This window comes from Ambystoma mexicanum, chromosome 5p (assembly GCF_040938575.1).
Source record: "Ambystoma mexicanum isolate Mex_15411 chromosome 5p, UKY_AmexF1_1, whole genome shotgun sequence".
Lineage (NCBI taxonomy): Eukaryota > Metazoa > Chordata > Amphibia > Caudata > Ambystomatidae > Ambystoma > Ambystoma mexicanum.
In genome coordinates this window covers 848,255,546-848,267,640 of record NC_090930.1, presented here as the reverse complement: position 1 = coordinate 848,267,640, position 12,095 = coordinate 848,255,546, and the positions used below count along the sequence as shown (strand labels likewise).

The following is a 12,095-nucleotide window of genomic DNA, read 5'->3' as shown; positions in this document are numbered from 1 at the left end:
TTAATGTCACTGTGGTGGGCCCAACTATATGAGCTTCAGGCCCGACATGTATGCCTCTCGTGAGAACATGAGTGAAGTGTGAGTGCAGAGGAGTGAGACATATAGAAATGGATACAAATGGAGAATGAGACACAATGAAAGAAAGTGAAACAAATGGAGTACAAGGAAAATAGAGTTGGGGAAGTATGTACAGCGTGTTATTAATTTAAATGGGTCAATCAGCCTCGGCTAGGCTCCAGCATGAGAACGATTTTAAGACCCTCCCAGGCTGAGCCACAGTGTGAGCACTCATCCCGTGAGATATCGGAGCCTCGAGATCTTGCGAGACTGCAGACACGGAGCGGACTGCCAGGGCAACGGTCGTGCCCCAGTGCTCCTCCTGAGGTGGGGCCCTACACCCCCACTGAGCAGCCTGACACCCTGATGCTGCATATTTCATCCTGAGAGTGTAATTCCATGGCCATATGATGAGGCCTCGTGGGAGCTCGACAATAGGTGAAGACTCTTGGGTAGAAAGTGTTATGTCAACGGAGTGAAGCCAACTGCACTGACTCACCAAGGACTCAACTGTGAGTATATAAAATGCTCTGCATGTTACAAGGTGTTGATAATAAACACCTTACAATCATTCCAGCATCCTGTGTTGATTGGGCTACCAAATAATTGGCGACGAGGACCAATGACAAACTCACGCAGCAACCATGCAAGGCGCCACGCCGCCTCTGGCTTTCCTCCAGTCCTCGGGCAGACCTACCATTCCCTGGCAACAGTGGAAGCCATTATTCACCACTTACATGGAGGCTTTAGGAGGTACCGACTATTCAGCTGCCAGGAAGAAAGCCACGCTACTTAACGCAATGAGTGTTGAAGGTCAACGCATCTTCGCATGCCTAAAGACGGAGCCCGCTGCGGGCGAAGGAGACGACGTGTATAAAGAGGCAATTTGTTGCTTCATAAAGCGTTTCTCCAACAAAGAAAACGTGGTCCTACACAGGCCCAAATTCTATACAAGGAAACAAGAAAGCAGTGAGCCAGTTTATGATTATATTACCCACATGAGAGATCTGGCGGCCCTGTGCGGATTCGAGGACAATGTGGAGCATTGTTGATAGTACATACCAATTCCTGCACAGTTCAGGACAAATGTTTCCAGAAGAATGAGCTAGACCTGGACAAGGCAATTCAGATAGCAAGAGCCGAGGAAGAGACAACAAGCAGGCGCAAGGAAATGAGCGGATCCGTGCCACCACCTGAAATGGCGGCCGTCCAATGGAAGGAACACAGGGACAGACAATCTCGAGACTCCACCAAGGAGAGAGGACCCAAGTGGAGAGAGCCTCAGAAATGCTACAGGTGCGCCAGGACAAAGCAGGGAGTGCTTGGTCACGTTGCTGTTGCCTGCACGTGGAGAGAAAAGAACGTTGCATACATCGAGGACGACAAAGGTACGAGTGACGAGGTTGATGCAGAAGACCGACCGACAGTGATCATGGTAAACTCGACTCGGGCCAGAAGAGAGAAACCTCATTGCATCGTGAACATAGGCGCCAGTGAAACCCGGGTAATGGCTGACTCTGGGTCAGATCTGACCATTCTCCCCATCCAGACCTACACAAACATGGTGGGACGTGACTTGATAGAGATCAGAAGCACCAGGCACAAGCCCACAGTCTTCGGCAAGGCCACAGTGGACCTCTTGGGGTACATCAAAGCAAAACTTGAATTCAAGGACAGACATACCACAATGATAGTTTATTTCTGGGACAAAGGTTCTGCAGTGCTGAGATGGGATGATCAGCATAAACTGAGTATTCGGTTGGACCACAGCACTGGCGACCAAGTGCTGTTGGTCTCAGGAGGAGCGTCAAACCTACAAAATGACATTCCCATGTTGTTCTATGAAGTGGCAGGGAAGATAAAGAACTAGATAAAGAACTATTTCCACAAGATCCATGTTGTTATATGAAGTGCCAGGGAAGATAAAGAACTATGTCCATAAGATTCGGATGAAGACGCATGCCGTCCCGGTGAAGCACAAAGTCAGACCCGTCCCAGCAACGCCAAGGTCGGCATTAGAGCCTCAACTCTGCAAAATGGTCGAAGAGGTCATGATTGAGACAGTTGAATCTTCAGAAAGGCTAAGTCCTGTTGTCCTCATCAAAAAGAAATCATCAAACAACTTAGAAGTGTGCATAGACCTGCGCAGCCTCAATTTGGAAGTAGTCACAGACCGTTTTCCCTTGTCAAGCATTAATGAAATCATTCCGATGATGAAAGAAGCAAAAATCTTTTCCAAGCTAGACATGCGCGACGCTTACCATCAGATAGACCTGCATAAAACTTCACGTCCCCTCACAGCCTTCATAATGCCGTTCGGCACATACCAATATACCTGCATGCCCTTTGAGTTGTCATCAGCCACATCAGCGTTCCAGAGAATGATGAATTCCCTTCTCCACGGCATTGACAATGTGTCCTATTTCCCAGATTATATCCTTGTGTATGCCAAAGACGTGAAGACCCATGATGGGGTGCTAAGACAAGTCCTCAACAAGCACCAAGACACAGGAGTTTACCTGTGCTACAAAAAATGAGTATTTGGGGCAAGTGAAGTGGAGTACCTGGGCTACCCGATCTCAAAGGAAGGGGTAAGCCCTAAAAGAGACCTCCTACATGCCATTGCTGATGCCCCGGCCCCCGAAGGATGAGCTTTGGTCGTTCCTGGGACTTGAGGAGTACTATGCAAAATGTGTACGTAGATTCTCAGAGAAAATGTCCCCGCTGAGTAAGCTTTTAAGGAAAGGGGCGAGTACATGTCGGACGCACAAGTGCCTGCATTCAACAAGGTCAAGAGGAGAATTCTGCATGCCCCATGTTTGAAACCCTTCAACCCTGAATGGGAGACCTATGTGACGGCAGACACCAGCGCCTACGGGCTCGATGCCACTCTCACCCAAAGAAGAGGAGACACATATGTCTGGGGCACCAAGTTCTGGCTGGTCACCGACCACAAACCCTTAGTGCACATACTGAGTCCCAGAGGGACGAAGACTGCAACGCCACGACTGCCAAGAATCGTGGCAAAACTACAAGAATATACTTATGAAATCAAACACATCTCTGGCTGGAATAACGCCCATGCAGACTGCATGTCCAGAATACTCGATCACAAAATCCCAGGCACTACGTTCCTTGAAGATGAGTGCTTTGTGGCATCCATTGGGGACCTAAGAAACAGGGAGTTCATGGAGTTGAGGGAGTCCCATTGGCAGAAAGAAATGAGGCAAGATGATTCCCTGAGCAGAGTAGCGGAATGGGCCCACACTGGTTGGCCCAGCGAGAGAGCAGTACCGGAAGGCCTATGCCCGTATTGGAAGGTCAACGAGGAAATTGTAGAGAGGGACGGCCTAGTGATGAGAGGGGATCAGGTAATTCCCTCCAGAGGTATGCAGAAGGTCATGTTATGTAGAGCCCATGGCGGACACCTGGGCAGCAACAAGACACGACGCAGAGTGCAGGATGCCTATTGGTTGCCTGGCATGGACCAAGAAGTAAGGACAATGACTGAGAGGTGCCACGAATGTGCCAACAGTGAAAAAAGATTAAAAGGAGGCAAGCACCCATGATCCCCACAGATCCCCATCGGGGTGTGGCTCAAAATATGGCTAGATGTCATAGGCCTGGTGGAGGGCATGTTGAGCGACAAGTACGGAGTGGTCATGGTGGACTATCTGTCCAAGTGGGTGGAGATAGAATTTGTACCAGACATCACCACAGTCATCGACTTACTCAATGCAGTCTTTCAAAGAGAAAGGTTGCCCAAAGAAATTGTGGCAGACAACAATGTCCAGTTGGTCTCGAGAGACATGGAATGTTTTCTCAAGAAGCACAACATTCAGCAATTGAGAACGAGTCTTTATCACCCCCAAGCAAACGGGTGGGTGGAAAGAGCGAACTGGTTCGTCAAAAGAGCCCTACAACTAACGAGTGCCACAGGGAGGAATCCCTATAGAACAGTCAAAGAGGCAGTGGCGGAACACTGACTGACCCCAAATGCTATTGCAGGCATCTCGCCATTCGAGATGTTTAGAGGGAGAAGACCTGCATCCACGTTGGTACCCCCATGGCTACACAAAGTTAGGCAGGACGACTACATTGTAATGAGTGAAATAGTGTGGAGAATACTGAAGAGCAAGGATGCCATGAAAGTACAGAGTTATGCGTGCAGAGCCGTACATCGCACTGAAGTCAATGAAGGGGGATCAAGTAAAAATATGACTGCTCCACAAAGACACCACAGCTAGCTCCAAATATAGACAGGCCATCGAAGTTACCCAGAAAGGCACAAATCAAGTGCATACCAGTGACGGGAAGAGGGAGAATCTAGAAAGGGTGGCCATGTACAAGAAGAAAATGCAGACAACCCACACGTCTACGGGAGTAGGAGATGCCGACAAATCGTGGGAATCAACCGACGGTCTGCAGCAGCAAGTGTCGGAAGTGAGGAAAGAAGAGAACCAAAGTGAGATTGTCATGATGAGCCCTGCCCCCTCAGCTAGAGAGCAACACCAACAAGCAACTCCAACCACCCAAAGCTCAGGTGAAACATCAGGCATGAACACTCTGACCCCCAATGATGCGATTGGCCAGAATCGACCCCAACGAGAAAAGAGAAGACCAACCGAATATACAGACTTCATAATAGAGTAGGACAAAGCTGTTCTAATGAAAGGTGGGGTGTGGGGACTCGTCCCACGAGATCTCAAGGCTCCGATATCGCGCGCGATGCAGCGAAAGCGCAGACTGCCAGGGCAATGGTCATGCCCCCAGCGCTCCTCCAAAGGTGGGGCCCTACACCCCCAATGAGCAGCCTGACACCCTGGTGCTGCATACTTCATCCTCAGAGTGCAATTTCATGGCCATATGATGAGGTCTTTTGGGAGCTCTTGTAAATAGGTTAAGACTCTTAGGTATAAAGTGTTATGTCAACTCAGTGAGGCCAACTGCACTGACTCACCAAGCACTCAACTGTGAGCAGAGGCATAGACAGGGTAGGGCCTGAGGGGGCAAGGCCCACCTCCAATCTGTAAATGCCCACTCAGCAGCATGGTGTGGGCATTTACAGATGTTAATGTCACTGCGGCGGCCCAACTACATTAGTTTCAGGGCCCATTTGTGAGACAATCCTGGCTACGCCTCTGGCTGCGAATATGTCAAATGCTCTGCAATTTACAAGGGGCTGATAATAAACACGTTACAATCATTCCAGCGTCCTGTTTTGATTGGGCCACCAAATGCAGCCAGCCCACTTACCGTTTAGATTGGCGAGTACGTGCACTTCCTTTTTTCCTTTTAAAGCATTGCCAGAACACCAATGCCCCAGGCCCCGGGTCGTACAAAGTACGGTGCAATGAAGGGCCTTCGGGGTTAGGCGAAGGGTGGGGGCAGAAAAAGGCACAAAGGGGAGGGGCAGCCAGGTGGCACCCCCGCCCTGAGTTGCCATGGCAGCAGCCAACAGAACAGGGAGAGGGCAATCAGTGGGGGGCCAGGGGAGGGCCGCCCCCCCTACTAGAATAACAAAGGAAGGGGGTATAAGAAGGGCCCAGTAAGAGGAGGCAGGCACAGCCAGGTAGGAAGCTCACCTCACTCAGGTATACTTCTGGTGTCCTGGAGAAGAGGAAGGAAATAGTTTTCTTTTTCGTGTGCGCCCCCTCTGCAGCCAAATTTGCGTTAGCTGCTGGGGAAGGAGGCACAAACAACCGAGGAGCGGACACAATGACATTGCACCGCCCTCCAACAAACTGGAGAACAAAACTGAGGACACCCGGCCTGAGCCGAAGAGTGGCCAACGCACCCACCTGCAGCAGGAAGGCATCCTCGGAAGTGCGACGGCAGAGGAGCAGCGTCGCGTCACGGGAACCGCCGAGGAGAACTGGTGAGCGCAGGGGCATCCTGGTCACGGCGTAGGCAGGACAACGCGGGAAGCGCAGAGCAGCAGGCCGTGAGGAACAGAGGAGCCGGTGGCATGGGACCAAGCGGCGGCGGACTGCACACAGCAGGAGGGGCCGACACGGGCCGTGGGCGGATCTATTACTCAGGCGTGCTGGGACAAGGGGGCAGAGCTTGAGCACCGGGGAGTTGTTGGGTCTTAAAGGGGAAGTACCACGCAGAAAACAGTGGCTCACGTGATAAGTGCTTGGTTGGCCACGCAGGAGACCTGGGTTCCAATCCAGCAATAGGCGTATCAGTTGTTGTTGGCACAAAAAATGAAATATTGATAACGAAGCAGGCTCGAATACCGATAAAGTGATACGTTAATAGTGAAAGCGTGGTGAGGGACACAGACAATTACTCACGGAAAACTGAATTTTTTTACATACAAATCGGGCACAAGACTGTCATTGAAGTAAGGAAGAAAATCGGAAGGAGAGGAGGCAAATTCAGGGAAAAATCATTTACACTCAGAAAATGGCAAGGGAATTCAGCGACTGGGCCAGAAAAGCAGAAAAATAATTTGGGGCCCAATGGGTCCTAGACATCATGCAAAAAGAAGTGCAAGCAAAGGAAATTTCACCTTTGCTAATTGAGGAGACAAGCGGCAGCGAATCAGAGACAACAAGAGAAGCAGCACTGCCACAAGGACAGAAGAGGGGGAGAGAAGAGCCCAGGAGAGCACATGATCAGATGGAGGCACAGAAGAAGAGGAAAAGGAAAGAAAATAACAAAGATACTGTAAAAAGTGTCAAAAGTGGTAACAAGTTTGCAAAGCAAATTGTTGATATGTTACGTACCTGCATCCATGGTACGGATAAGTCGCCCAGGACCAGAGGCAGGATGGGGAGAAGGCACAAGAAGGACAGGGGGAATGGGGGGGATTCATCCACCGAAATAGAAAGCAGTGACGATGAAGAGAGGGACCCCCTGAAAGCATGGCTAAAATGGAAGGGGGTGGTAAGTAAGGAGAGGCAAAAGGACTCGGGCTAGAAGGAGCGGGCAAAGGCGCAGGGGGGGCAGGGCCATTACCACTAGGTGTTCCAGGGGTTCCAATACCCAGCCCACAAGGGGCGCCGCCAGAGCCCAATCCACAGGGAGCAACACCGGTACCCAGTCCACAGGGGGCCCCGCCGGTACCCTGTCCTCAAGGGGTTCCATCCAACACACCCGTAACACCCACACCAGCGCCAGGGGTGGACACACCCGTGTTAGGATCAGCAGCCACAGGTGCCAAGGAGGGTGGACCAGCCATGACAAAATATGGCAGGACAACGATGGGGAAGGAAGGGCTACGAAAACAATGGCATGGTACATAAAGGAAAAAGTTAAAGAAAAAATTGGGAGAAAGGAATTTATAGACCTTTTTTCCCCTCCTAGAGTGCCAAAAAACAGTGCTGAATGTGTCGGCAGAAGACATGAAAGAGGATAAGAAAGGAATATCAAGGAGGGTGATAGTTGAGAAGAATTTTGATAACTGGGTATCAGCTTTCCAAATAAGGTCAACCATCATATTACAAAAATACCCAGAGGATGGAGTGGCATTGGTGGCATATCAGCAACAGGTTTTGAAAGTGTACAAAGCATTTGGGGGGGGGGGTGCATGGAAGGAATACGACCATGAGTTTAGGAAGGAAATGGACTGCTATCCTGACATAGGGTGGGATGAGGAGAATTACAACCTGTACATATTTAACGTATTAAAAGAGAAATGGGATCACAGGGACAACAGTACGGGAGGACACAGAGAAGACCATACTGGCAGAATAATTATAGAAGCGATTACAGGTACAGCAACAGGAGATACGACAGCAATATTAGGAGGTCAGGGGATCAGAATTTTCGGAACAGGCAATATGGTGCACAGCGAAGTTGGCAGAGTAGCATGCCACCAACGGCCCATGAGGGTTGCGGGGGGAATACATGGACCTCACAGGCACCCCCAGCCCAGTGCTGGAAATTCGAAAGCGGAGTACCATGCAGCTGGAGAAAGAACTGCAAATTCAACCACAAATGCGATAAAATGTAGCGGGGAATCACAGCAGCGCCAAGTGCACTAGGGCAGCAACAGCTGGCAGTAGAAGCAGTGAGAAGCGTAACTAGGGGCTGGGGTGAGAAGGGGGAATCACCTGTTAAACTGGAAAGGATGGATACATGGCTTCATGCATTTCCAGAACAGGAGGTTGCCAGTTTGATTAGATAGGGTTTTCAGGAGGGTTTCACAATCCCGTTTGCAGGTCAGGGTTCACGGGACATTCCAAAAAACTTGAAATCAGCAATGGAAAACAAAGAGATAGTAAGTGAAAAAATAAGGAAGTAGAACTGGGTAGGGTTGGGGGGCCTTACACAGCAGTGCCATTCCGCGATTACATATGTTCGCCATTGGGGCTAGTGCGAAAGAAAGAAAAAGGGGAATTCAGGCTCATTCACCATCTTTCTTACCCCCCGGTGCATCTGTCAATGACGGCATCCCGCAGATAGAAGCAACTGTATCTTACACGGATTTCCAAGATGCGGTAGAAGTGGTCAGAAAAGCGGGAAAAGGTGCATGGATGGCACAGGCAGACATAAAATCCGCATTCCGGTTCTGACCTTTTGAAAACAATCAAAGAACTAAAGGGAAGGAACAAAGCCACAGTGAAGGAGTTACAGGCATTGGCGGGAAAGCTAAACTTTGCGGGAAGGGTAATACCTCAAGGAAGAATTTTTCAGAGGAGCATAGAGCTGAGGACAAGAGGGGCCAGGATGGGTCACCACAGAGTTAGGATTGGGGGGGGGGGGGGATCAAGACGGACACGGAAGTTTGGGGAGAGTTTTTGAAGTCATTTAATGGATCGGTTATCTGGCGCTCCCCTATCAACCAGGAGGGAAGGAGAGTGTTGTTCACGGACGCAGCTGGAGGTTTCGGCTTTGGTGCAATGCTAGGGTAGAGTGGAGCACCGAGAGATGGCCAAGTGCATAGCAGGAGACAGCTTGGACAAAGAATATTACACTACTGAAACTTTTTCCAATATGGGTGGCATGGTGTGCATGGGAAATTGAGCTGAAGAACAATGAATTGGCAGTTTGGTCAGATAACATGGCGGTGGTGCGGGTATTGAATAAGGGGAGTGCATCATGTTCATTGGTGTTGGAGCAAATGAGAGCGATCACGATGGAATGTTTAAAAAAACAATGTATGCATAAAAGCAAGGCACATATCAGGAGAAGCAAATGTGGTGGCTGACGCCTTGTCTCGTTTTCAGTGTGGCAGGTTCAGGGAGCTGAGGCCGGACGCCAAAAGGGAAAAAACGCCCACACCAAAAAAGGCATGGGTTCCACTGAATGCACTGGAGGAGAAGGAAAGGTTGGCCATGAGGTTAACTGGAAAAACCAGAAAAGATCACAGGAACCCGAACGAGTCATAGAGAACCTGGCCAGGAACGCCCTAACTTACAAAACGGGTAAGCAATACGGAAAGCATGTGCAGAATGTATTGGTTGGAGCAGGAGTACAGGATGTGGGGAAGGTTACCACAACAAAGATATGTGAATTTTTGGAAGGGGCATTTACAAAAGGGAAAAGGAAAAGCTGGGCAGCAGCACACCTAGCTGCAGTTGTATACACCGCAGACCGGGGTAACCGACCCAACTGACAGCCCTTTTATTAAGTATGCGATGAAGGGGTGGGCAAGGTTGGAGGGTAAAAAGCCGGATAGTAGGAGACCTCTGAATTTCGGGAAATTGGTGGTGCTGCTGAACGCACTACAGGACACATGTTGCAGCGAGTATGAAACAGCACTCTTTAGGGCAGCTTTTGCGCTAGCATACTATGGAGCATTCAGAATAGAGAATTGGTAGTTCGGAATACAGTGGCAGGGGATGGCCTGGCAAGAGGGGATATTAGCATAGGGTCAAAAGGTATGACCATAATTCTGAAAAGATCTAAGACTGACCAGGCGGGGAAGGGAAGAGCGATAGAGCTCAATTGCATCAGAGAGAAAGACCACTGTCCCAAGTGCATCACCCAAGCAATTCTGGACATCCGACCGGAGGTCGGAGGCCAACTCCTGATACACAGGGACAGCAGTGCGCTTAGCAGGTATCAGTTCCAGGCAATATTGAAAAAGACAGTGGCCAGCACAGGGTGGGATCTGGCAGAATTTGGGACCCACGCATTTATGATAGGTGCAGCCACATCAGCATGGCCGGACGGCCTGGGAGCAAAAGGTGTCAAGAAGATTGGGGATGGAGGTCTAATTGCTTCAAAAGATATGTAAGGGAGGAACTGATATGAACATCCCTCCCCCCAATCTCGCAGTTACGGGCCCCTACAAGTCGGCGTGGATTGTGGGGCACGCGTTCGTGCCCCGGGCAGGCCGGTGGATCGAGGGGGGGGGAACAGGGACTCCATTTTACGAAGACAATCACGTCCTGGTGGGGCCTCCCAGGGATGCACTGGGAGGACATACATGATAGGTTGGGGTTCAGAGACCCCCCAGAATACCTGGTCATACACCTCGGGGGCAACGACCTAGTCAGCACAAGCAGGGGGAGATTGCAAAGGAACATTTGTGAGTCACTCCACGCCATAGCACACTGCTGGTGGAAAACAGAGATTTTTATGTCAGAAATGATACCACGCAGAGTTTGGTACGGGGCGCATCATAGACAGGCTGTGGAAACAGCAAGGAGGAAACTGAACAAAACAGTGGAGAAATACTGCAGGAGCACAGGCCTCCATTTCATAAGGCACGGTTTGTCCCAGAATAACCCCGATATGTTCCACCAAGACAGGGTGCACCTGTCTAACAAAGGGATAGGGGTGTTTACAGACAACATTTTCAGGGCATTAGAGGAGCGGGGTTGTAAATAGGGGTACTTTTGGGGGGAACCTGAGCGGCCGGGGCAATGCCCACTCAGGTGTAGCGGCACGTGTCCAGGAGCCAATCCCCGAAGAAAACATAGACTTGACAAAGCTAAGGATGGCATCTGCAACCCTGGACATGGTGTGCCCAAAAGCATACCTGTTGGTGTATAATTTTGGTTTGTGTAATTTCTGTAGAAAAATAAATGCCTACGGTCAATAATTTGTTCCACAACAAAACTGTCTATACTCATTGCATACTAGGAGGTAGGAACCAAGAGCAAGGGAGGCCCACACTACTCAGCCTAAGGAAATCAACGTAGCAAACAATTTAACAAGCTCCAATGGAAATGAAAACATCTCAGATACTCTTGATAGAAAACACCACACACTACTGCAGTGTTGGGTTTGCTTGCTCTGGTTGTATAGCGATATTCGTTTACAATTATTTATTTTTTACACGCTTGAAAAATAAAGGCGCATATAATGTACACAGTGGGTGACGTTATTCATACTGGGGAACGTTACCAAAGTCTCTCAATCCCCCCGCCCCCGCAGTCGTGCAGCTGCGGGCTCTTGCCGCCTGCACGCTGCTGTCACATGACGTGTGCCTTCCACCGTCTCGTGCTTGTCCCCAGTACCTGCCGCTCCGCTGCCTTCTGCTCTGTTGCTCGTCTCCCAGGGCTCCAGTTGTCGCGCCGGCCTCCTCAGCCCCGGGGCTCTGCGCCTCCTTTCACCGCAGCCCTGGCAGTGCAGGCCCGGGGGCGGGCGGCGCCACCGCGAGGCAAGCAAAGGAAGGCAGGGTAGACTAAGTAGGGTTCACGGGTCCTATGCAGTTAATATAATATTCAGAGTGGGAAAAAACACAGACGAGGAAGCGAAATCCGATACTAGCTGTCAGGGAGCCGGAGAGCTTCCGCCTTCGGACTAGGGAGGCGGGTCGGTGGGTTGGGTCTGTGATGCCATTCTGCTGTAGGATGTCATGCAGTACAGTCTTACTACTTTTTCAGCCCTCACCGTTGTACGGCAGACCACAGCATCCCGATGTGGGACTCGCCCCTCCTCCCCCGATAAAGGAGCCTGGTGTTAGGATATTTTAAAACATCCAAGTGGCGTAATTCACCAAGTGTTACCCAGTGGGATGCCCAGGCCCTCATTTTTAGATCTCTTTTTTTTATTATTTTAAATAGTTGTTTCCCAAATGTTGAGAAAGAGGTCTCGTTTTTTTACCCATCAAACCGAGCCTTAAATGGGATCAC

General features: G+C 50.1%; 1 protein-coding gene across 2 annotated transcripts in view; it reads right to left on the bottom strand.

Annotated features, from left to right (window-relative positions):
- The window catches only part of STARD3NL (STARD3 N-terminal like), a 367,995-nt gene extending 356,207 nt beyond the window's left edge, over positions 1-11,788 (bottom strand). Inside the window, exon 1 of one of the 2 annotated variants that reach the window (XM_069613274.1) lies at positions 11,478-11,788. The gene's annotated coding sequence lies outside the window, so the exon portion shown is untranslated. The remainder of the gene's footprint in view (positions 1-11,477) is intronic. The other variant, XM_069613273.1, reaches the window with a different exon arrangement.
- Positions 11,789-12,095: the final 307 nt, after the last annotated feature.